At 34.5% G+C, this 27,755-nt stretch overlaps 1 pseudogene; it reads left to right on the top strand.

Annotated features, from left to right (window-relative positions):
* Positions 1 to 965: 965 nt before the first annotated feature.
* LOC130835582 (nucleolar protein 56-like) lies at positions 966 to 27,267 on the top strand (annotated as a pseudogene).
* Positions 27,268 to 27,755: the final 488 nt, after the last annotated feature.

Here is a 27,755-nt window from a genome sequence, read left to right as displayed (position 1 = left end):
TGCACTCTTCTGTCCTAAAAGCATAAGAGAGCTCCCCCTTCTAGTCTCCCAAGTCTGTTTAACTGAGGTTTCTGCTTATTAAATTTTCACAAAAAAGTTTAGTAATATTATTGGTGAATTATTAAACATAAATGCAGGAGGAGACATAGATGACTGTTATTTTTACATTAGAACTATGAACAATTGATGTGCTTCTCGATATATTGAAAGTTACATAATAAATGTCATTTGTATAGACGCTCTCTTGGCCCCAACAGAATTATAAATACAAATACAAGTATGAGCCATGAACACTTAGATAATAATTGGTCAGAAGGTGGTCACTGAGATGATTCAGAATGAGAATTTTTTTTTATTGTCATCAAAATAAAACTCAAAATAAAATTGTATTGATAAGTCATGGCCACATGTGAGAACGTATTTCCAACCCCACAGTTTGAAAAACAATGTACACAGCTATTGTGTCTACAGAGCTACATGTCAATATGAGTGAAAAAAATAAAAGTGTTCAAGAGCAAGATCATTGTGGATTGGAGTAGGACTGAAAGTATTCTTAGGCAGGGAGGATTTGAGCTCAGCCTTGAACAAATGATAGAACTTAAGCATAAAAGAGAAGAGAATTGGATTCTCAGTAGGTTGAACATCATAAATAGGAGAAGGGGGAGAGCAAGGTTTGTTCATGAGTCAAGAAGGTGAACTTATGTGGAATAAAGTGTTTGTTCTGAAGAGTATTTTGAATTTTCTTTTATGTATAATGAGAAGCTAAAGCAAAATTCAGAGTGAAAAACTATGCCTCACTGACAATGGTATTTTTGAACAAATAATGTAATTTTTCAGTGACTGGTGGTTGAGACACTGTGACTCATGATTACCTATTCTATTCTTTTGATGAGAGCCTACCCACACCCACACTCATCAGCTACCATGTTTTCCTAATGACGTTGTCATCGTTGTCCTGATAAAGCATGGAGATGGGGGACAGCTTGGTGGGAATGCAGACAGACTGGGGGACCGCTGGGTCAACAGCGTCCATCAGTGCCTACATGAAATCATCACTGGAGCTGTCGAGGGAGGTGGTCAGTGAGACCAAGGGTATTATATACCCATGATATGCAGGGTAATATATCAGGCACTTTAGACAAAATATCTAATTTCATGATAACCTGAACACTAAAAATTAGGCAATCCTATCCTTGCTTTAGAGATAACAGAAGAGAATGTCAGAAATGTTGAGTTAGTTTATTTACAATAATAGCATGCACCCTAAAGCAAGGGATTTTAATCCACTTTGACACCAAAATTCAAGTTCTTTCTACTACATTATGCTAAGTGAAGAGAGCTGAACATTTCTCTCCCTCTGTTGAGCATATTGTGTTTATTAATAAATTAGTAGTCATCCTTACTGAGGTAGATAATTTTTTGTTTCTTTCACAAGACTAGATACATAACACTTGCAAGTGATCAATGTTGCTACCAGTAAAGTATGCCTTTTGTGACTATCAAGAGGAAAGTAACCTAGATAAGTTGGAAATATTTCTATTAACATGGGACATGAACATTTATTAAATATCTACTGTAAGTTTGAGACTCTGTGGGGTCACATGCCATTTTTAGCAGATTTGGGAAATTTACGATATGAATAAAAAGGAAATATGTTGATTTCATAATACATTTGTTATCCTAAACTTTTTGCATTTTCCTAGAAATAAATCAATAAAATGTTGTAGTCTCAGTGAAATAAAGGACAGTGTATAAATGCTTGTGTAACTGGGTTCCCAAGCCAAAGATTTGAGGCAATTAAAATACAGTTTTCCCCTATTCTTTTTTATTAGGTTTTCTGTGATACTGTAACAGCTATAGAAAACTTCCAAAGGCATGAAAAAGACCTCAGACTTTGGTGGTAGATAACAGGAGCAATCAACAAGGAAATACCAGTTATCATCAAAGAGACTTCACCAAGCGACTGGGAAAAAATGGAAATCATCCTTAGGGAAGTGGAATCAACATCCACATTCAACAGACTAAGACATCACAGAACATTGATTGAAATGTCAGACACAGAGAAAGTACTGGCGAGTAAAAGAAAAAAACAAAAAACAAAAAAACAAGAACTTCAGATGGGACACTAGAGGTGGAACCAGAGAAGGGAACATTGTAGGGGTTGCTTCTCCGTGTCATTGGCTGGAATGTAGTAGTATGTTATGTGAGGTTATAGCTGGAATGTGTAGCTTGGTCCCTTTAAATTAGATATCAGAATATCAGGATGTTCTCCTATAGACACATGAATCTGGGCGAATCTCATGTTACTGGTTCCTATTAGGTACTTAGTAATTATACACTGAACAGATAAAAAACAAAAAAAGAAAGGATGAATAAATGAATAGCTTGTGAATCTCCTTGTTCAAAAAGGGCTGCAGCACCATAGTTTCCTGTCCTTCCTTGAATCTACTGAGAGCTTTCTTAGTGGAGGAAACATGTGTGCAGAGAGATACCATTGTATCTCTGTATGTACAGTCCCTGGCCCTCTGTAAAGAGTGGCATAAAAATGTGTATCATTCAAATATTTTGTTGATTATTCGCTAAACACAGAACATGAGGCCTTGAAGCCTGCTCATCCTTCTCACTGCTTTAAAAATAAATCTTTGAATAGCCAGGGTAGCCCATGAAGGAGGATGGTCTTGCAATAGGGAAGACCAAATCTGACACCATATTGGGTCTGTTTCTTTTCCTTTAACCTTTGTATTCTATTGCTTTAGCTACAAATTATTCACTAAAGGGATGTTGTCTATAGCTTAAAGTATACATAATGGACCATCTCCTGGGACCCTGCTTCCCATGCCTGAATGTTGAGTTAAAATACCTTTGTTTAAGCTCACAAGAAACATCCTGACCAGGCTCACTGCTGGATGGCTGCAAGAAAGAAGAAATGAACAAATCTGGCCTGAACCAGAAAATGTTGGCAACGACTTATCACTTTTTACTTTACCTCATCAGCTCCCTCTCTTTATCCCATAAAAGAAACTAGCATCTAAACCTGGGTAAGACAGTTCTTTCGGACACTAGTCCACCACCTTCTTGGTCTGCTGGCTTTGCAAATAAAATTGGTATTCCTTGCCCCAGAAATTCCTCTCTCAGTATATTGGCCTGTTGTGCAACCAGCAGTATGAGTATGGACTCAGTACCAGTCTCGGCCTTGTCTAATTCTCTAGCATCAACTGATGGAGCTCTTAACTGGTGCTTCTGTGTTCCTGTCTGGCTGTTTCTAAGGCACCTGATAGAGAATCTCTGAGAGGCAGCATGGCATAGCAGTTAAAAGCAGGAACTCTGAAGTCGGAGAGCTGCAATTAGAACATTCCTTCTACATTAACTGATTAGGTACGTTTCTTATCCTCATTGTGCCTCATCTTTCTCATCTTTAAAATGGAGCTAATAATAGTACCTTCCTCAATGTGTCATTATGAGCATTAAATAAATTAACTGTAAAGTGGTTAGAACAGTATCTGGTCTTTATCACAAGCTTACTAAAAAGAAACATTGAAACTATGTACATTTCTGTTAAATATAATAAAATAAAATACAAAGAAATAGGGCACAGTCCAACTTGAAAGTTTTGGACAGACTGCCAATAAGTAGTGACAACAGAAAGTCATAGAATAAGAAGGGTGGTGACAGGAAACTGGAATGCAGGGTGAAAAAAAGATTATTCTGTTTTATTGGGTTGACATATGGGGTAGACTTGAGAATGGGTATAGAAGAATGGAAAGACTCAGGAGCAGGATCAAACAGGAAGAAAAGGGAGGTAAAGAGGTAAACTCCAGAGAAGGTAGCAGAGGATGAGATCAATGCTACAGGTGGAAAAATTGGCTTTAGACAGAAGCAGGGACAGATAATTGCTACAAGTTGTTTTGCGCCCCGTTATCTTTAACCTGTGTTTGTGTTTGGAAACCATGAGCTATATTGGGTGTCACGACGGCCTTCCTTATTGAAAGACACCCTGTATCACTGATTTGCACAAAGTTTCCCTATGTTGTATGCTGTTAACTTGATGTTTAATCCATACACCTGCTGCTTTGTGTGCTTAGAATGCCTCTTCCTTCAAATTTCATTTCTCCCATACAGATTTCTCAATGAAATGACTGTTTAGCCACTGAAACAATTTCTAACTCCAAGAAACTTCTTTGGCATTTCCAGAAACATAATAAACACAGATAAGTGGGCATTTACTTGCTCTCTTGTGTCCCCCTCAGTGAAAGGTCATCACTTGGTCTCCACTGCTTGCCAATAATTGCCACATGGAGGGAAAATACAAACAGGGCAGTGACTATGTCCATAGAATCTACTTCTCAGAACACTGCATGTTTTCATGAGTTTTATGAGGACTTCTGTTCCATTTGCTAATGATGATGACTCATCATTTTTATATAGGCAAGCTCTTAAAATTGCCTTAACAAATCAAGGCAACGAAAATGGACTATTTTGTCAGACCACATAGAAACTTCAATCTAAGAGATGTTATTTTGTGAAAAATCTTCCAGGATATTTGAATCTTAGATTTAACCACCAAGGCTTCTATTTGAAAACATTCTGGGTTCTTCTATAATCTGGCTCTAGAACCAACAACTAAAACTCTAGCAAACATAGTTTAATCTCTTTGTATATTTAAAATAACCGAAGTATATGGCCACCCTCTGGGCATGCTCATGTTTTCATGGTAACACAAGCTTCACCTGAGAAAAAGGAAACTTCTAAGGCATGTTTGGGTTTTTCTTCCCCCTCACAAATGTGTGTATCTCTTTCTTTTATTTTCAGTAAGATGGGAAAATAAGTTTGAAAAAAACAACTTCAGGTGTATTATCAAAGAGGAACTTAGGAATTTAGCTATGACATTCCCATTAAGCCTGCAAAAGAGAGTAAGTAAAGTCATGTTCTGACTTTGTGACTTTCACCATTAGTAATCATCAAAACTGTGAAAAATGATTTCAAGATCAAAGCAAAATATAGCAACTTCAAAGACAGAGAGCTCAGGGCTGAAAAAGCAGCGTCCTTATAATGTCACCTCCATTAGAAGGTTGTAAGAACTCAGGTAAACAAGACCTGGATCCGAAATGGACCTAAGAACATCTACAGCAATCTACCAAGTTTGTATTTCTCATAATTTTTCACAGTCACTTTCAAGATCATTTTCTGCTCCATTCCACAGATGAAATCTTAGTGCGCTATGTGAAATCGATAAGCTATCTTTAATCGCCTGAACAGAATGATATGTTGAACACATAATTTACCATTTAAATTTGTACAAAATTTTGAGAGGGATAATGGCTCTATTAATAATTACATCTCAAAAATAATGTTAATTTGGTACGTCCAAGGCAAGTGGAAATAACTTACTATGGCATTCTTCCAAAAAATATCTTTGTTTAAGATGAAATGTTGTTCCCTTGGCCCTAGATTAACAGTTATTTCTTTTGCAATCTTTTCTCAGCCAATTCACTTTGTGTGTCTCCCATTAACCAATCGTAATAATCAAAAATATAATTGGTTTGTTGCCTTTGAGTTATGAAAACACTTCATATCAATCTCAACACACGATACTCAACAATGACAACAAAAATGATACCAAATGTTAACACTATTACTATATCAAAAATTATTGATGGAAAAATCAGTGTGTCATATTTTGTAACTTATTCAATTATTTTTTGGTGACTTGCCTATGGATATCATCTTATTTACCAAACCCTTAGGCTTAATATCATCAACTGCAAAAAATGCCCAATGAAGAACAATAAATAACTACAAAAATGGCTATAATTTTAGCTACTTTAACATAAAGTTATTTCAACAACATCATAGAAATGTTGGAAAATAGAATCGCCTTCCATCTTACCATTTCAAACACAGCTGTTATATATCTTTGTTTTCTTTTTCTGCCTTTATATTTCTTTATGATTGTGTATGAATATCCATTTTTCAAACTATCATTCTAACTGTTTTTCTGGAGCAAAATATATATAATTGCAGTCAGAGTCTATATCAAAATTTTTACCCAGTTTGAATTCATTTCTATGTTGTCATACAATCTATGTAATTGTGGTTTTAGAGTGTAAATTAAGTTGGGACTGTGCCCTATTTAATTCATCACAGTATATCTTTGAATATTTAGAGTGACTCTCATTCTTCACTATGGTAACACTAAAATAAATATTTAAATACATATAGCTTTTTCCAAGTCTTGAAATTTTAAAATATATACCCAAATGCATGATTTACTGACCCAAATGCATGATTTACTGGCCCAAATGGTAAAAATGAAAAAGAAGAAGAAAAAAGAGTGTATGGGCTCAGAGTGTTCAAGAAAATTTAATTGTATCCTAAGTGACTTAATAGAAATGCATCATATATATATATATATGTGTATATATATATATATATATTTAATACAATTTGTGTGATTCAAAAATATGTGGTTATTTTTGTAATGTTTGAATAATGAAAGGACATTTAACCTAGTTCTTGAGTATTTGAGTTCAGCTCTCTTATACTATGAACATAATAATTCTTGACTTAGGGATCCTGTAGCTTTAAAGTCTGGTTTGGTTCATTAGAAATGAATGGATACACAGAAATGTTATAGGTAAAATGGATAGGTCAGTAATGAAAAGTGACAACATTACTTAAGCATAAAATATGTGGTACCAAGTTCAGCATCAAGAAAGACAAACTATTTATTCCAAATAAAATATATCATTTCAAAGTCAGTGAGACAGTAAACTAGCTCCCTCTCTATATGCAAAAAAATTTGTATTTTAATATTTGCATGTCAAAATGTTGCCATTATTTTATTGCAAAGAGTGGTTTAATATTTTGTCCCTGATTCAGGTCCAGATCTGGCCTGATCTGGAAGTAACTGTATTTAAACCTCTTTCTTAAACCCCAGTTTTGCTTCCTCAAAACCCCAGTGTTATCTTTCTGTCTGTTTATCATCTTATTACCTATATAGAGGTGCACAGAAGACTGTAAAAAAGAAACAGGGACTCTTGTTCTTTGACAGCTGATAACAGGAGGATTTTTCCTATAAATCTTTCCACAAAATCTTGAAATAATCCTTTTGAACAAAAAGCAAAGGGAAGTGTAAACCAGACTTGTTTGTTTCTAACTAAAATGTTTTATGGCTGCCTTTTGTTGTGTGTGTATCTCATGTGTTCTTTACAAAACCAGAAGCATTTCATTACTAGTATTTCTATTCACACCAAAAGGTGGAAATACATCAAGAGGAATTCATCCACCAAAAGGAATCAGAGATGTGGAAAATAGAAGAGATATATTTGAGTTGAAGAAGTAAGAGGAAACTTGAACAGCAACATCCAAGCTATCTTCATCAGAAAATATTGAAAGCATTTAGAAGTAAATGATAATTCCTAGACAATGAAGGATGAAAGAAATCAGTTGATTGCATTTATGTAGGAATGTTAGCAAGAAAACTAAAACGTGTTCAAGGTATATGGTCATCAAAATCTGATCTCAATGAATTTCCTGTCTCATCTTCAATTCAAATCTTATATTCTTTGCTGCAGTGACCTGGCCATTTTCCCCAGAAAAATCATCTTACTTCTATATCTTACCTTTGAATGTCTCCTTCATCCAATTCTTCTCTGTTTATGGAAATTCTCATAATTCAAGAAAGACACTCTCTCCAACATAATTAAGTATTCTATTATAAACTTACTCTCCACAAAATTTTCTAAATACTCTCGTCTCTCCCACAATCTAGCGTTCTGTGATTCAAGTCTTCCTGACAGTAGCACAGAGCAATACACTTCCTGTGGAGGACGGAGGAAAGCTTTTTAAAGAAATCCTGTTAGCTAATGTTTCTAATAAGGTTAAATTACATTAAATAACTAACATTTTAAGAAAAATGTGATAAGCTCGATAAGATAAATGTCTAACTATAAGTTAAGGTCCTAAAATTGTTAAAGAGAATTAATTCACTTCAATTCATCAATATATTTTATGTAACTACTATATTCACAGTCTTATGCTAGACCTACTATTACAAAGATTAATACATGTATTCTAAAATATCCCACTTTAATGCAAGACATTTTATGTTAAATGCAATAATATTTTCCATATTCAAACTCTACGTTTTAAATATGGTAACTCCAGATGTTGGAGCAATTCTTTGACTAAAGGGATTAAATAATTTTTACAGAGGAGATACTACCACTTTGAACCTGACACTAATCAGTAAATAAGTTTGTGATGTGTGAAGTAAGGGAGAAAAAAAGAGTTAGAGTAACTGGATGGACCAATAGTATCTAGAATGGAGATCCTTCTGCCACAAGATTACCCCTAAGGCAACCACCTTTTAGACAAAATATTGTATATTTACTTACAGTATTTGTGCTTTTATCATATCTGTTCACATGAGACACAGATGGTTTGAGCATGTAATATATATATATATAAATGAGAACACAATAATTATTTAAAAATGAGAGTTAAATAAAAAATTTTTATAAAACATAAAAATTGTAAACATTTTCTATTTAACTATCTTGTTTTTAAATAATTATTGTGTTCTCAGTTATATATATGTTCTACATGCTCAGACCATCTGTGTCTCATATGAATAGAATTCCAATTTTAGTAGTCAAAAGAAGTGATTGAAGTTTTAAAATGTATCTCCCAAGAAGACATTTAATATGTAAAATATGTGTGCATTAAATATTTAGACTATATTTAGTCCAGTCAAGCAATTAATTACAAAATCTGTAATTTTCTATCATAATTTTTCTACCATATCACCTTTTTCTTCCATGTAGGTTCCAATGCAAATACGATGTTATTGCATTTAGCTGGATTTCACACATTTTGATGAATTTTGTATTCATTTTCATCTATTTAAAATATTTTAAAATTTCTCTTGAGATTCTTCTTTGACGTATACATTGTTTAGAAGTATGTTGCTTAATTTTCACATATTTGGGGACTTCTCACTTATCTTTCTATTATTAATTTCTAGTACAATTTTAGTGCAGTCTGAGGGCAGATATTGTATGGCTTCCATTCTTTTAAATTTAAGATGTGTTTTATGGCCCAGGATTTGGTCTGTCTTGGTGAATGTTCCATGTAGAGTTGAGAAAAATGTGTATTGTGCTGTTGCTGGATGAAGCAATCTCTAGATTCAATTGTGTCCAGTTGACTAATGATATTGTTGAGTTCAGTTATTTCCTTACTGATTTTCTGCCCTACTGAACCCCCTGAAGTCTCCAACCATGATAACAAATTTATCTCTTTCTCTTTGCAATTCTATTAGTTTTTGCCTCACATAGTTTGACACTGTCATTAGACATGTAAATGTTAAGGGTTATCTCTTCTTGGAAAATTGACCTATTTTTAGGCAATGCCCTTCTTTATTCTTTCCTTGCTTTGGCATTGGCTCTGTCATTACTGTAGCTAATCCTGCTTTCTTTTGATTAGGGTTAGCATGGTACATTTTCCTCTATCCATTTACTTTTATTCTATATATGATTTTATATTTAAAGTGTGTTTCTTGTAGGCATTACATAGCTGAGTCTTGGTTTTGATCCACTCTAACAGTCTCTGTCTTTCAAGTGGTATATTTAGACCATTGGTGTTCAAAGTGATTATTGACATTAGTTGAATTAATATTTATCATGTTCCTTACTGTTTTCTATTTGTTGCTTTTGTTTCCTTTTTCCTATTTTTGTTTTCTACTTTATTCTGCCTTTTATGTTTTTTTTCCTGTATTTTGTAGTTTTATATTATTCCATGTTCTATGCTTTCTTAAACTTTTTTTTAAAACTTTTTTAGTAGTGCCCTAGAGTTTGCAATATGTATTTACAGCTAATTCAAGTCCACTTTCAAATAGCACTACACCACTTCAGAGATAATGTCAGTACTTTAAAATAAATAATCATAATTCCTCTTTCCCATCCCTGTATCATTGCTTTCATTCATTTCTCTTACATGCAAACAAACACATATAAGCATATATATAGTAGATATATGTGTATGATATATACATAAGCATACATAATTTACTACATTCATATTATTAATTTGAATATGAGCAAAATATTTTCTGTTAGATTAATTATGAATAAGAAAAATAAAAGAGTTTATTTTACCTTTTCTTATTCCTTCAATGCTCTTCCTTACTTATGTAGATCAGTGTTTCTGACCAATATTATTTTCCTTCTCTCTAAAGAATTTTTTTCTTGACATTTCTTGTAAGGTAAGTCTACTGGCAACAAATTCCCTAAATTTTTGTTTGTCAGAGAAAGTCTTTATTTCTCCTTCACTTTTGAAGGATAATCTTTCAGGGTACATATTTCTAGGTTGGTGGCTTTTTTCTCTGAACACCTTAAATATTTCATTTCACTCTTTTCTTTCTTGCATGATTTCCAAACAGAAGTTGGATGTAATTCTTATCTTTGTTCCAATATTGGTAAGATATTCCCACCCCCACTTTGTTTCTTTCAGACTTCTTCTGGGAATTTTTCCCTATCTTTCATTTTCTGTAGTTTGAAAATAATATGCCTAGGTTTTTATTGGCATTTATTCTGCTTTTTGTTCCTGGATCTGTAGTTTGGAGTCTGACAATTTGGAGAAATTCTTAGTCTTTATTGATTCAAACATTTCTTCTGTTCCTTTCTCTACCCTCTGATACTCCTATTATATGTATGTTACACCTTTTGTAGTTGCCCCACAGTCCTTGAATATTCTGTTCTGTTTTTTCAATCTTTGTTCTCTTTGCTTTTCAGTTTTCAAGAGTTCTATTGATTATTTGCAAATGAATCAACAAGTAAAGGATTAATCTCCAAAATATATAAACAGTGCATGCAGCTCAATATAAAAAAAAAAAAAAAAAAAAAAACTGCCCAATCAAAAATTGGGCAGTAGACATAAATAGGCATTTCTCCAAAGAAGACATACAGATGGCCAAGAGGCACATGAAAAGCTGCTCAACATCACTAATTATTAGAGAAATGCAAATCAAAATTACAATGAGGTATCACCTCATACCAGTTAGAATGGGCATCATCAGGAAAACTACAAACAATAAATGCTGGAGAGGGTGTGGAGAAAAGGAAACCCTCTTGCATTGTTGATGGGAATGTAAATTGATACAGCCACTATGGAGAACAGTATGGAGGTTCCTTGAAAAACTAAAGATAGAATTATCATATGACCCAGCAATCCCACTACTGGGTATATACCCAGAGAAAACCATAATTCCAAAAGACACATGCACCTCAATGTTCATTGCAGCACTATTTACAAGAGCCAGGTCATAGAAGCAACCTAAATGTCCATCAACAGATGAATGGATACAGAAGATGTGTTACATATATACAATGGAATATTACTCAGCTGTAAAAAGGAACAAAATTGGGACATTTGTAGAGACATGGATGAACCTAGAGACTGTCATACAGAATGAAGTCAGAAAGAGAAAAACAAATATGGTATATCAATGCATATATACAGAATCTACAAATATGGTCCAGATCAACCAATTTGCAAGGCAGAAATAGAGACACGGATATAGAAAACAAACATATGGACACCAAGGGGGGAAAGCAGGGGGTGGGGGGTTGGGGTGGGATGAATTGGGAGATTGAGATTGCCATATATACATTACTAATAAGAAAAAATATATCAAATTGTACACTTTAAATATATGCAGTTTATTGTATGTCAATTATATCTCAATAGGTGTTCTTAAAAAAAAAAGTATCCTATTGATATATCCTCTAAGTCAGAGACTCTTTCCTTACCTGTGCCCAGTCTACCAATAAGCTCATAAAAGGCATTCTTTATTTCTGTTACAGTTGTTTTGTTTTGCTTAGTGTTTTTTGGTATGTCTTTAAATTTTTCTTGATAGCCAGGCATGACGTACAAAGAAAACAAGGAACTGCTGTAAATAGGCCTCAGTAATGTGGCGGTGAGGTGTGGGGAGAGGGGATGTGTGCTATAGTCCTATGATTAGGTCTCATAGCACTATAGCACACTTCCTATGACTCTGAACTGTGAACTTCACAAGAGTTTCTCCATTCCCCTCCTTAGGTAAAAGAGGTTGGGTAGAATGGCCTGGAGTTGGGTATTTCCCTTCTCCCACATTGGCTGGAGGCTGGAGATGACTGGAGTGGGGTGTTGCCCTTCCCTGGGTCAGAGAGGCTCTGTTAACACCCAGCTGGTTATACCTGCTTAATTTGTTTCCCGTGAGGGCAGACCTTGTTAAGAAATGTGTACTTTGGTGTAATTCAAAATGTTTCCAGTTCCCCTCCCACTTCCTGGAGCCCTGGGGTTCCAATAATATTTTAAATGTTAAACTCTGAGTTGTCCATACTGAGTCCCCAGCAATTCCTTAGTTATAATCAGGTTTTCCTACCCTGACACTGGTTCCCAGGGTGGCTTCTGTTTGTGAGTATCTGGTCTGTTAAGACACAACTCCCTGAATTCTCCTGTCTTTCTCTCCAATACCGGGGGCAGTGGTTTGTCCTGTGTCCACCCTACTCTTAGGGATGTAAGAGGAGTTGATTTTTCAAGCCTCTTCAGCATTTTACTTGTTGTTAGGACAATATGGCATCTTCCAAGCTTTTTACATAAGGAGACAGAAACCAGAAGTCCCCCTACTTTAATTCTTAAGACACTTTTAGTTGTGTTTTCTATTCCCTGTGACGAAAAATATCTCAAATAATATATATGGACTAATAAATTATAGACATAATGCAAAGTATATATTGCTATCACTAATATGTTAATGAGCATGTTAAGAGCTACTTAGAAGACCTGATATAAAATTACATGCCTTTGTTATACCAATAGTCTATATATTTCTATAAATATGTAATCCATTTCTTCAATAATATATTTTAACATTCAGAGGAGCATATTTCTGAAACATTATTACACCTCTCTTTATTAGCTAGAATCATAGATTCCATGCAATGAAAACTACAAAATTACCATATTTGTTTATTTTTACTTTTGATAAACTTTATTAAAACTGGTCAAAGTTACAAATTTAGGAAGAAATGATTTTGTTTCCTAACTTACTCTTTTTTTTAATTAGTTTAATGTAAGGAATATAGTCTTTTGTATTTGTGGGCTTATTAGTATTGTTATTGATGAAATCATTGAGAAATGCAGGTACTAAACTTCAACTAGATGGTAAAACTTTTAAAACAGCAGTTTCACTTGAAAGCTTTTAAGGGAAGTTGTATCATCCATTCAAATTAAATGTGTTAAAAATTTTACTTCTATTTCTAAGGCCTAGAAAGAATAGAACTTGTATTAATGATGTGAACTTATGTGTGAATTGTTTTAGCACCAGAGATAGACGAAAAGATTCAGAATAATTGTCTTTTAACATTTGATCACTAAATAAGAAGTCAATAAGGTCAATTTCTAATTTACGTAGATTAGAGAATTTCAAATATCCAAATGTAGTGTAATTGAATATAAATCAAGAGATAAAGAAGAGCTACAAAGAAAGAAAAATGGTTAGATTGAATTTAAAGTTTGGCAAGGAATTGGACTTATATCCTCAGAGAAATACCCTTCTTTAAATGTAAAACATAGTCTAGAAAAGACCCATTTCCCAATGGCATCATCTTAATTCAAGAGATAGCATTCATGCCCTCAGAGTTACAGCTTTCAGAGCTCTGCAACAGGCAAGAATGACCTTAAATGAATAGGATTTTTTTTTTCCAGTTACTACAGCTGAATGCATCTGAAATAGGGAATTCATGCATTTCACTTCACTATGGAAATCATCATATAAATGGGATAGTCAGTGGAAATTTCAGCTTATATATAGCAAGAAATTATGTCATTTACAATGATGGTACAATTTGCATCATGTATAATTTTTTGTACCTTGATTTAAATTTACAAAAGAAAAGATTTTAGTGCTTATAATATTTTAACTCTCTTTTAAAATAAAAGCCTGTTGGAACACTATTTAAAATATGCATTTAAAACAGAGTTTGAAGTGGTTTAATATAGCAGGAAGCCAAAATATCAAAATACTGTGTGTTGAAGTGGTAGCCCAGCATTTATCTGCTAAAGTCAGAACATGTGAGTACTGAGCAAAAGTCATTCTATGGCAAATCCCACACAATGAACATAATAATAATAATAGCAAAGAGTATTGTTTATATCATTTCTAAGTGCCACTACTTGGAAGATAATCACCAGGCAATGCATAAAGGTAAAAATATAAAAACAAAACAAAATCCTTTCTAAGGTACTTAGAGGTTAAAGGAAAAGACACCATTTTCGAGGAATTTTAACCTACTACCAGTTTAATCTAAACCTCAGTTTCATCACAAGTAATATCACTTCTATTCTTTCCTGAAGTCTCTAAAGCAGTCCCAGTTTTTATTGTTTTCGTGACTGTCTTTTTTGTCAATTGAATTGTAAGCTCCTGAGAAAGAATGTTCCAGGTTCCCACTTTCTTTGCTCCATCCTCAGAGTCCAGCCCACACATATGGGCCTTGCCTGCTCAAAGCACCTTGCAGGAAACTCATTTGGTGTCTTTATTGGCCATAGAACCTGTGTCCTAACTGGGAGGTGCATTAGGGAAGACAAAGGTACTGGTCCTTGTATAATACCCACACTTAGCCCAGGCCCTAGTATTCAAAAGTCTTTTCATATATAAATTATTTCATTAATAATATTAATGAAATATAACTAATTGTAATTAATGAAATATAATTATTTCATTAATATTTCATATATAAATGAATTAATCTTGTCTCTGCATTCTCCCTCTACTCATCAGAGTTAAAAGTATCTGGAAAAGGAAACTTTTTTATTCCACAGAACAGCTTATTTATTGTTTGTCAAAATATTATTCACACTAAGCCCAAATTTTTTGTCTTGTGCCATGTACATGCAGGCATACCTCTATTTATTGTGCTTTGCGTTATTGCACTTCACAGATAAAATTACGTTTTTTACAGATTAAAGGTTTGTGGCAACCTGGAGTCGAGCAAATCTACTGGCACCATTTTTTCCAATAGCATTTGCTCACTTTGTGTCTCTGTGTCAAGTTTTGGTAATGTTTACAATCTTTCGAACCTTTTCATTATTATTATGTCTGTTATGGTGATCTGTGGTCAGTGATCTTTGATGTTACTATTGCAAAAGATTATGACTTGCTGAAGGCTCAGAAGATGGTTAGTGTTTTTTAGCAATAAAGTCTTTTTCATTAAGGTATGTACATGGTTGTTTTAGACACAATGCTATTATTGCACATTTAATAGACTGCAGTATATATAAGCATAAATTTTATGTGCACTGAGAAACCAAAAAAATTCATGTAGCTTGCTGTATTATTTCTTTTATTGCAGTGTTCTGGAACCAAATCCACAATATATCCAAGTTATGCCTATATTTGTTCTTGTTTTATACACTGAGCTTATAAGAATAATCCTTATTTCTCCTAATATTTTGGTCACATTTTATCTCCCAAAGAACTTCAATTACCCAGGAATTAGGGCTTACCCCAAAATATTTTTCATGTTTTAGAAAATGTATTTGTCACAATTGTCATTTTTGCTGTACTTATAACACTTCAAAAATGCACACAATATGTGGTTAACTTTGTTAAACTGTATAGATAATGTAATATTTCCTCACGATGAACAAATCTACAGGCACATTTTTCAACAAAATATTTTAATAACTCTCAAAATTAATACATGAGAAGGACATGAAATTCAGATTCTCCAATGAATTCGTAGAAGTTGAGGCAATGATACAGCTTAAATTAGGAAAAATTATTATGTAATTTCTTCTCTTGTTGTAATACATATTAATATGAATCAGTGCAAGGAACTACTTTTTTCAAAATACCATAACACGAATATATTTTTTATATAAATCATGAATACTATGCTTAATGTGATCTATTTCATAGGTATAGGATTCTTCCATTTCAAAATATTTTAGAGAATAATGAACCTCATTTTGCTTTAAAATGTATATAATTGATGAGTTGCAATTCCAGATGACTAGAGGAAACTAGAGCCAAAACCCCAACACACAGTATTGCAAGCTGTTATGTTGTTCTCAGCCATTGTGTGATCATGTGAGAGTTCTCAGCTTCCATGAGAATCCTGGAGACTAGGAAGATGGAAAAAAATCTAGCCCGGAAGTCACTTCAAGCCACAAACTTCCTTTGTGTGATTTCCTTCCAGTTTAACTTCCCTTTAAATACAAAGAATTACCTAGCAATTTGCCACAGAACTCTGCAAGCATTTCCCCACAAGGGAGGATTTGTCTAAGAAGTGGCATCAGTTTTGGCCACAGGAGAGCCAGGCATACACAGAATCAAGTAAAGTGCTTATGACTTATGACTTTCATGTAGTCAGTTCTCTATGGTCCTTCACTGAGGTGAATTGCCTGTTTGACTTAAGATTATGTGTTTGGCAAAACTAACATTTTAAAGCTTAACCTCAGAGAAAGCTAGTGCTTATAATATACTGTTAGCAACATCATAATTCTCCTAAGAAAATCTACGCGTGAGAATTAAAATATGATAAAATCAAAAGACACATTCACTGTGCTTTAATGCTAGGCCACTTTTCTTCTAATTCATTGAGTTTCATAATACTGAGAAACATATAATAATAGTATTTATGTAGCAAGTTCTATTACAAAAGTTTTTGAATTTTTATTTAATACTGAAATGATTCCCACTGAGATGCTAACATTCCCCTTTGCAGTCGCCCTGATATCACAAAAACATACCCACAACTCAGCTGGTCTTCTAGCTTTGGTTTAGTGAATAAAAATTAATATATAGAAATGTGTTTGTGATTAATAAAATTTGAACTTTATTTTCTGGCAATAAATGCAAGTGGAGATAAATTTTGATTTGGCTATTGGCTTTTGTTATTGCATGTTTCTGTACAATTCAATGAACGCATCACTTTGCTGGAAATTCTATTGAGAAGAAAGTAGAAGATCAATTCCATTGCCCCTAGATTTCTCTAAATCTTTGAGAGTCATTATTACTTGCACATAATGCCCAGACATCTCTAGTGGGAACCTTATAATGGATGAAGGTCATGTCGAGGTAGTTTCGTTGTAGCTTTGGGCATCATCCAATACTGCCAAGCATGCACTGAGAATACTTTGGGAGGAAAGCTCTTAATAGTCGGTTATTTTGTAATGTCTTTAATCATTCACATCAAAGAGATATGTTATGGCTATAAAGCCTAGTTTTCGTATGGTTTTCAGTTTATCAGTGATTGTTTCTGAGCTCTGGAAAGAGAACTTCTATCCTTGTCAAATTCAGAAGACTAGCCATACTTAAGAAACCAAACTATGGGACAAATAAAAATAAGGAGGTTATAAAAAATTCAGGAAATTACAGAACTTTTAAGTTATAGTTCATGGTGAAGTGTGAAGTTCATTACTATAAAATGCCTTAGGGTCACCTAAGAAAAGAGGTGGGGCAAATAATTTGCTTCTTTGTCTCTATGCACCCCCTTCCCAAACTTTATGATTCTGCTCTAATTTGTTGTATATATTTTCTTTTGCATAAAATGTGGGATGATTTTTGGAAAATAGTGTTCTGCTGCTAATGAGAAAACCAAAGCCACTATTAACATTTCTCTCTCCTTTAATTATTCAGCAAAGAGACCACCCAAAATTACCCATGTGTAACCAGAGATATCAGAAATGGGAAACAACTAGAGTCTCTTGAGTTTGATTGTAGTGTTTTTGTGCTACCACACTGTCTTTAACTAGTCAGAGGACACTCCTAGAGGTGAAAATGAGGCCTGTATACAGTCTTTATTAGTTTGGCAGATATAAACTGTTGTCCTATCGCCAGTGCAAATGTCATTCTATGGTGTGATTCAGTTTAACTTGGAAACATCTTATTAAATCTATTGCACTATAGATACCCTACAAAACTTATTTGTCTACAGACTGTTTATAAAGGAAGTACTCATGTAAGCTCTGAGTCCCTGGTTGCTGGGAACTTTGGCAGTAGAACTCAGCAAGAGGCAGCATAATAGAGGGCTGGTGTGCCTGAAGACTGACCTGGGAGTGTGATTCCCAGATCTATTACATCATTTCTCACTATGTGACCTTGGGCAAGTTAGTTAACCTCTTTCGGCTTTAATTTCTTTGTCCTTAAAATGGTTATGAAAAGTAGATGAGTTAATGTTTGCAAAATACTTAGACCAATGTCTGGCACATAATAAAAATGATTTAAGCCTTTGTAAAATAAGTAAGATTACCACCTTAATGAAACAACATTGTCCTTAAAAATGGAAGTAGAGGAAACAACAACACACAAAAAACATGACTAGGTAGCAGTCGTGTTTGGTGTTCTGGAGTGTAGAAAATAATGTTCTTAATGGATCTATCTGAGCTTTTGTGCAAAACAGTGAATCACTCTGTTTCTACAGTCAATAATGTTCAAAAGTGTATCTTTTTCTCAACTAAGCATCGGGCTACAGTTAGCCTGTCTTTGACACTTCCTGCGCTGAGCTCCTGTGAGGTAATCTGTTTGGGGCCTTCCCAGAAGATTCATTAAGTTGTATTGAGCGTATCTGCTTGCCTCGTGGGCAAGGCAAGGAATACCAAACACAAAACACCTGTGCTCTCAAGTTAGCCAGTTTCGTTTCTTTAGACAATTCAAGGTTTCGTTTATTATTTATAAAATTCTGAATGTGTTGGGACCTAATTATTTCTGAAAGCACTGCACCCCCCACTCCATGTCATGTCAGTTGCAGCTGGCTCTCATCTCATCTATTCTTAGATTTGAATTTGAAGCAGGATGTTCTCTGTGGAGAGCCCCTGCCTCCTAAACACTCTCCCCTCAGTCATCTATCAAAGTGCAAATATGAGAATGTTTAGGTCATGATTTATAGTACCCTCAATCTTCTCAAAATTTGATTAATTTTGTTCATCTTTTTTCTAGGACAGAAAACAATAGTGTATTTAATAACACAATATCATTAAATTGCAAGAAGGTTGACAATAGATGCACACTAATCATTTATTTTGGAGCAAATAATACAATCGTAAAACAATAACCAAAGTGGTGTTTATAAGTCAAAAGAAGAGTATATCTACTCGGATATATTTTGATCCAGTTGCAATGTATCATCAACAAAATATTCTCAGCATCGATTATCTAAAGCATTTTAAAAAAATATCTTCAAAGGACAATCCAACATCAGAAACATTCATAAGCATTTTAGAAATGCAGGTACCTGGCCCAAAGCAGACCCATGGACTCAGAATCTCTAGAGATGAGGCCTAGAAATTAGAATTTGAGCAAATACTATAGGTGATTCCAATATTTGAGAATCTCTGATTCTCTAGTATGAAAGTGTTCATTTTTCCAGATTCTTTAATTCTTCAGCTATTTCAGGCAGCTGCCGGCCAGGCAGGGTGTGACTGGAGATAGGACAGAACTACTTCAATCCACACGTGTGTATTAATTTATCATCCCTTTGACCTGCCAGTCACACTTTCGGCCTCTTTACTAGATCTGAGAATACTCCAGGGAGCAAAGGCACAGATTTTGCTTAGGGTTTGACTTGAAACACCCACGTGGCTGCCAGAGGAACCGGTAGCGTAGGGACTCTTTCTTGGCAACTAACACAGCATACTCCAGAGACTATTGCTAGCCCAGATTTAGTGTTAGAACTAAGAAGAACATCTCTTCATTGTCCTCATACTCCCTTATTTTCCTTGGATGAATAAGGCTACCTTGTCACAGCTGTACCTTGGTAAACTCTGGTGACCTGAACTACTGTCCTGTCAATTCCACTGTCATTTGATGACAAGCAATGCCGTATCTCTGATTACCTGCCCTCTGTGTTCTCTGCTGGGTTCATTTTCTTTTGCTGTCTTCTCCGTGCAGCTATTTCTTAAAGTATTGTTCTTGATCCCTTTCTCCCTCTATACTCCCTGTCAAAGAGAATCCATCTCTTTCTATAGCTTCAACCAGCAGCCCCATGTTAGTGATGCTCGAATGTTTATCTTGAGCTCTAATCACTTTAGAAAACTGAGCCACTTTTCACTGCTATTGACATATTCATTTCCATGTGTGATTACAAATTTGCATCAACCTCTGCAAATTTGCCATGGAACACATTTTCTTACCTTCAGAAAAAAAAAAGAAAGGAAAAGAAAACAATCTGGTCCCAAATATGGCCTCTTCCATCAGTAATATCTGCATCCTCCAAGCTCCACAGCTTAGAAGTGTTTATCAACTTTGACTTCTTTAGTCCTACGTTAATCACTAGGTTGATTTACTACTATTTAGAACAATTCTTTATAGAAATCCCTTTTGGACGGAGAAAGTACTTAACTTTAAAGAGATAAGTCATTATGGTGATTAAAAGAAAGACTTTGGTACAGGAGAGACTTTGGTTTGAATTCTGCAGTACTTTATGCTTCAAAAACATAGGTATATTGCTTAACCCAAACCTATGTCTTTCTTGCCAATGCAAAGTTATTTATTCTTTCAACAAATATCACTGGGAACCTTGTGAGTTTCATTACTGTACTAGAATCTTGTATGCTGTGTTGGACAACATCTCTTCACCCCTGGGGAATATAGAGGAGTGCTTTATTGTGATGAAAGATAAGGTAATATATTTAAAACACTTGGCACAAAGTAAATGTTCTGAAAATATTAATTACTTCTGTTTCCCCTAGAGTTTATTTTCTGGCCCTTGGCTAACATCTCATATTTCAATGCACGGCATAGTTTGTTTGCTTGCTTTTTTTACCCTTTTCTCATTAAAGCTGTCATACATAACTCGTGCCACCTTCTTGGCTTCCTCCCAAAATAGACTGTAAAGTGGGCTACTTTCCCCTTTGTTCTCTGATTCTTGCTTTTCTCTGAGAAGATCTGATCCCTTTCATTTTATTTTATTTTACTTTTTCCAGGAGATCCATTAACAAATTTTATTTAGTGATGTGATATTCTCAAACTTAAAAGATAGTTTTTGGTGATCCTTTTTTTCCAATATGAGTGATGAGAGAAGCAGGTAAAAAATGCCTCCTAGTTTTCCTTCTTGGCTGACTGGTTGTGGATAGGGGTGCCACCAATTGAGCTTGATGTAGGAGGAAGAGAAGGGAAAGAGGAAATAACTGTCCATTTATTTGGAAATGGTAACTTTGCAGTTCTTGTGAAATTTTTATGTGGAGAGTTGAACAGAAATTCAGATAAACAAATATGAAGCTTGGAAAAGAGGTCTGGGCTGGAAATAAAGTTTTGGGATATATTAACTTGAAGCTGGTATTCAAAACTATGGTCATAGATTAGTTAATGTGTTTTAAAATACTATATAGTATGCATTTATTGTATACTACGCTTTGTGCTTAAAACTAGGAATAAAAATTTGAATAAGACTCACATTGCTCTGGCCCAAAGGGAGCTAATACTCTATCAAAGGACCAAAAAATCACATAAATAAATATAAATTAGGAAACGTGATAAGTTGTGTGTTGTGATAAGAAGAAATGCTTGATTCCCTTTAAACTTAATAAATTGACAGAAACTCAGAATAGTTGATTATGAGTGGGAGGGGCTGGGTCACATATAGCCTTGTGGACCACAGGAGAAATTTGGATTTCAAGCAAAAAACAATGAGAATCATCAAAGAGTTTTTAGTTTTTAAGTCTTAAGTGACATAGTGACTTATTAAAGAGTGACATTTGTTCATGTCATTATATGGAAAATGTGTAGGCAAGGAGCAAGAAAATTGCCCCAGCCTCATTTCTGAGCTCCAGAGTCACATTTCCTGAGGGTGACATACGGTAAACCTATTAACAATGAGATAAGTGTATTATGTGGAAGAAATTGAGCTCAGATAACTTAAATTACTTAACAGGCAAGTTATTGAGCTGACACAAAAGTCCAGGACTTCCAAATTTTATTTTGGTGATTTTAATGCAGTATGGATTGCCTTCTCATCTCCGAAAAATTTCCTGATTCCTCTGCATTTCAATACTTTCTGTCTTATATTTTCACACCAATAAAACCTTCCTTCACCAGAGTACTTCTGGAATTTTCCAACACAATGATCAACTGCCAAGAGACGTTCTTTCTGAACTCAGGTCCTGTGTAGCAAAGATTGTTACTAAAGATAAAGCTTGAACTTCAGCAGCAAAGTCAGAACCTTTCAGCCAGAAGATTTCAGAATATGATTTTCAAAATTCACAGTCATGAGTACTAATGATCCAAAGGTTGGGAGTGTAATTAATTACATGGACATCGATGGATATTGACCATTAGCTCAAGCACTTGGGTTCAGGGTGCAATACACTGAGGTATAAAATCATCAGCAATTTAAGTCAAAGGTCTTCACAGCCACAGAAACAGTAACAATAATATTTCTTCAAAGAACTGTACATAGTTCTTTGTAATTGTAGCAGATATAAACAGACCGTTTAGTATGTTCTATCACTTTAAATACTTTATATGACTCTCTCTCAAACAGGTACTACTATCATCTCCATTTTATAGAGTCAAAGAAAAGACTAAGACACAGAGTTATCAAGTAATTTTCTATCAGTTTACTTAGCTTGAAAGTAGCAGGTTTAAAATTTGAAACATAGCTGCCTGGGTTCTCTGTCTTTACGTAAAACAATACTGTTGAAATGTGACACTATACATGGTGTTGGTCTTATCTGTATTTTAATTATTGTAAGTTATTAAAATTTAGAACCAGCAGACAGATTTAAATAGCTAGAGTTTAAATTTTTAGTTTAGCCATCAGAACAAATTGTTTTATATTTATGTATACAAAGATTTATTAGATGTAAGGGGTGATTGTAGACTGAGAACATAAAACTCTATTTTTTATCTTCAAATACATGTATGACTGTTGTTCTAAGTATTAAATAATCCCTTATCTTACAAAACGACTCTTGGTGTTCAAGGACACAAAATTATTATGTCCGTATTGTCTACAATTTTAGATTGATCTCCTGTCATTATATTGTTGGCTTAGTTTATAATCGGTTGCATGAGTTAGTAAGTGTGACAGCTGCTTGATTTGGTCTAGGGGAAGAAAACAACATTCTGATAACTAGTAAGAAAAAAAGTCAAATAAATACTACCAACTGTAAAATAGATAGCCAGTGGGAAGTTGCTGTATAACAAAGGGAGTTCAACTCAAGGATGGAAGATGCCTTAGAGAATTGGGATGGGGAGGGTTGGGGGGAGTCAAGGGAGGGTGGGGAGGAGTCAAGGAAGGGAGGGAATACAGGGATATGTGTATAAAAACAGATGATTGAACTTGGTGTACCTCCCAAAAAATAATAAATAAATAAACAAAATTTTTAAAAAAAGGATATAAGAATCGTAAAGTACTATAATGATCCAAATAGACACATTACCCATGAATTAGAAATACCTTTATTTGTAACTTTATTTAAACAGGTAAAGTAGATGTATCAAGAAGCTATAGTAAGAGCCCAAAGGAGAATATTCCATTTGTTGCCTCGTTACTGAAGCTGTGTGAATTTCCTAAAATGTGAGATAATATACTTTAAATGTTGATTTGTACACACATTTTAAACATGTTTTATTATATTAATAAATATTTTTGAAGGTGGAAGTTTTTTTATAGTATCTGAAAAGCAAATAGGAACCTTTTTAGGATGCATTATTGTATTTTACTATATTTAATTTTATCAATTTCATTTTATTAGAGAAAACAATTGCTAACATTTAATGTGTGTTTCATTTTGGCTATTACTTTACATGTACTAACTCATTTAATGTTCACTATAACTTTATGAAATAGGTGTTACTGCTAAGTCATTATATAATGAGGAAACTAAGAAACAGAGAGACAAACAAAATCTCCCAAATTTATACATATATCCGTTCATCCATCCATCCATCCTCAGGAGCTAATGGAAACTTACTCTGGAGAGGCTAATATTTTAAGTTATAAAAGGAGATTCCTATTTTAAACAATGAGCACGTATTTGTATGTAACAATGCTTTTATTACATTCTAGAACATGTATCATAGTTACAGTATTTTATCTTTCCACATTGAAGGAATTCTAATAAATTCTAGCCAATGAAAAATTCTGCACCGTGTATATGTTCTTCAATTCTTATCTGGCCATAGGCTGATTTAATTAATAAAGACTGTCAAAGTTAACACTAAGGAGTAGGATTTATTGAATGACAAAAGTGCGGGAGACTTTTTCATGATAATGTTTTTACTTTGTACCATTTACCCTCTTACAATACCATTTTGACTTCTGTAATTAAAACAGAAGAAAAGTAAAAAATTCCAAGCAGAGCCTATAGAGTGCCACAGATGGCAGTTTTATTTCATGTGTGAGAACATGGATGCTGCAAAGTTTGGTAAAATATCAGGATCATCTAACTTCAAAGTCCATTCTTCCCATTAATTTTGAAGTATTAAACCAAGAAGAGCAAGCAGGCAATATGGACTTAGAAATTCAGCCTTTGACTCCGTTAGATGCATAACTTCTCTCAGAACTTACGATTCCACCTGAATTCCTGGCATGAGTTTTAAAAAGGCAGGAATTTGGTGATATTTACCTCTATCCTAACACAATGTCTGGCCCATAGTTACAATTCAGCAGCTATCGAATTTGAATGAAATAAGCAGAATATTTTTATTTATCTCCAAGGAAATATTTCTTTCCCATGGACATATATTTAGAGATCTCTTGGTTCCATCTCACACTCAGATTAAGGATCAGACGTTATCTTAAAAAAGGAATAGGGCAATTGGTAGCCTGGCTGTTCACAACTCAGTTAAACGAGTAATTTTCAGAAACAGACAACCACATTTGAGATTGGCAGGAAGGAGCAGTGCCCTCCCATCCCCCTGTGGCACCTGGGATTCTATTTATGAATTTCCAAAGAAGTCAAACGTCACAGAGTATTATTTTTGTCTACTTATTTTTCTCTTTCCCCATCTCTCCATTGATCTCCACTGCTCATCCAAAAGGGTTACAATGAGAATAAAAACTTTAATAAAGGAATGGGGATTACCATGAGGCATAAAGTATTCTATTTTCCTTTCCCCATACTCATAATCTGAGCATTGATAGTCACTGCAAATGTTTGGCCTTAAGGCATAGTAATTCTTTCAATGTGACAACATCTGAACAATGTTTCCTTCTTAAATAATTGCATATGGAAGAAAAGAAAATGTAATTTAAATAAACAGGAAACCCCACAATCTGTTAATAAAGATCTTTAAGAAATACTTTTAGCAGCTGTGGCAATTCTTACCCTAAAACTAAGTTTAAAACATAACAGTTTCATACTTTATGCAAGAAAATTTAAATTATACTATTTTTAAAGCTGCCTAGGGTTTTTAATTTTCCTATAATTATCTTCCACTTTCAATATCCATTATCTTTGTATGCCTACGGTTTATGCTTAAACAATCAAGCTATAGCCATAAAAATAGAAATGCATTTTTTGCAACTATTGCCATTATACTAAAAATCCATTTGGATATATAACATTTCACAATTTCAGGACTCTTTCCCAATACCAAAAGTCTTGAATTTCCTACAATTGAGCAAGAGAATAGTTTTGCATTGCTTTTCTAATTAAAGTGCAGAAAGTTAATAGGTTTGGACATTTCTGCAAAATAAGTAAATGTATACCCCTGTCCTGACATTTCCTTCAGCATTGATTCAAAAACACTAAATATATTTTATTTTGTAGAACCAGAGCACAAAAATCCACCTAGTAATTGTTTTCCATTGATATTCCCTTGGTGAATTTGCATTTGTAGGATAAGAATTGGCATTTATAATTCAGAGCTAGCCAAATTATAGAATTTGTAAACTGAAGCTCTTTATTTTTATTAGTATAACCTTGAAAAGTGATTGGATGGTTTTGTACAGCCTATTCACTTATCTCATTTTAAAATTGATTAAAGAAATAACTGCTACGGAACAGAAAAAGAGATATTTCTTGAACAATTCCATTTAAAATACATTTCTTAGAAACTTATTTTGACACTTTAGGACTAGGGCACCACTAAGAAATCAACTTGATATTAAATATTTTAACAGAAGACAGTCTAAATGCAAGAGTTCAGGTCTGGTCAGTGGGAGGCCCCCCAGATTTGTGGTGAACTTGGGAACTTTTGACATCATATAGGTGTTGAAAACATGAATAATGCCCTTACTATTGATTATATGCCAGGAGGAAAAAAGTCAGGGTAGTGCATCTGTGGGAATGAGATGAAGCAGTGGCATAGGTCAAACTGTGGATAAATGAAATATCAGTTCAGCAGTAATACGCTCTCCCTTCTCAAGGTTTGTTGTACAGACCGACCCAGAGGAATACTGAAACCAATGAAATTCACACTGCATCCATCTCTCAGCACTTTCTATAAACTATAACTGATATATAGATAAAACCAGGCTAAAAGGAATATGAAGGTCATTCACCCTTAACAGAAAGAGAAGTTTAAAAGGCCAAGTTAGAATGAGATACAAAAGCTGGTAAAGGATCATTCCATAAACTTTGCTTGGATGTTCTGGTTGTTGATAGTTTGTGGTGATTGGGATTTTTTCTTTTTCTTTTCCTTTCTATGAGAGTCAAATAGGATGGGCCCTAAAAGATGGGACTAGAGAAAACTGCTCCGTTGAATAAACACAAAATGTATGGAATACAAGATTCTGGAGTGATAATTGTTGGACTTCTAGGAAGTTTCATTTGCTCCATTGACTACAACATCTACACACAGTTGGTGACTCTCAGTCTTTATTTTCAGACTTGACGTTTATTTTGAGATTAGACAAACCCCCCCCCAGCAGCAGTAGTACCCCAGGAGTGTGTGAGGAGACAAGTGAAAGACCCAAAAAGAAGAAAAATCAAAGGCCCCAGGAGGCTCCTCAGGAGAATGGAATGGAAGACCCATTTGTTTCCTTCTCCACACACCACCCCTCTCAAAAAAAAAAAATCTTTTTCCAAGGAGGAGCTGGTTAGTAGTGATCTTGAAGATACAGCTGGCAGTGGAAGGCTTCCCAAGAGGAAGAAATCTTTCCCCGAAGAGAAACCATTTAGTGATGCTGAAGAGTCAGGAAGAAGAGGTTCCCCAAGAAAAAGAGGAAATTCTCTTCCAAGGGGGAGCCACTCAGCAGTGGACCTGAAGAGGCTGCTGCCAGCAAGAGCAGCAGCTCCAAGAAAAAGAAAAAGCTCCGAAAGCTCTCCCAGGAAAATTAGAATGGACATTTCCCTAGTGGGGCATAACTTGCAGACGTATTTTCCAACCCATTCCGCACAGCCCAATAAAAACAACAACAACAACAACAACAATAACAAACAGAAAACACCCTCAACATACTTTGGAGAAAATGTGTTGCTTTCCATCTTCTCTTTCTCTTGTTCTTCTGTCTCTGATATCGGCATCACCATCTATTTGTCTAAGGACCATCAAATTGCTGTCCTTCCATTTGTATTAATACTATTAACTCCCCCATTATCCTCCACAACTATTGGAACAAAGGCCTATTCATGATACACCTCTAACTTCTCCTTTCCTTCTTGATTGCCTTTACTACACTGGATGTCCTCACTGTCTTTGTCACAGAGCATTGTGGTCATCTCCAAACCCATGTAGGAAATAAGTGTCAGTGAAAAGGATAATGAGATTATGTCTCTAGTAAAGATAATTCTTTAGAAAAATATTATCCTGAAATCCCACTCTTGGG

Source organism: Hippopotamus amphibius, chromosome 14, assembly GCF_030028045.1.
Source record: "Hippopotamus amphibius kiboko isolate mHipAmp2 chromosome 14, mHipAmp2.hap2, whole genome shotgun sequence".
Classification (NCBI taxonomy): domain Eukaryota; kingdom Metazoa; phylum Chordata; class Mammalia; order Artiodactyla; family Hippopotamidae; genus Hippopotamus; species Hippopotamus amphibius.
This window is presented reverse-complemented; position numbering and strand designations above follow the sequence as displayed.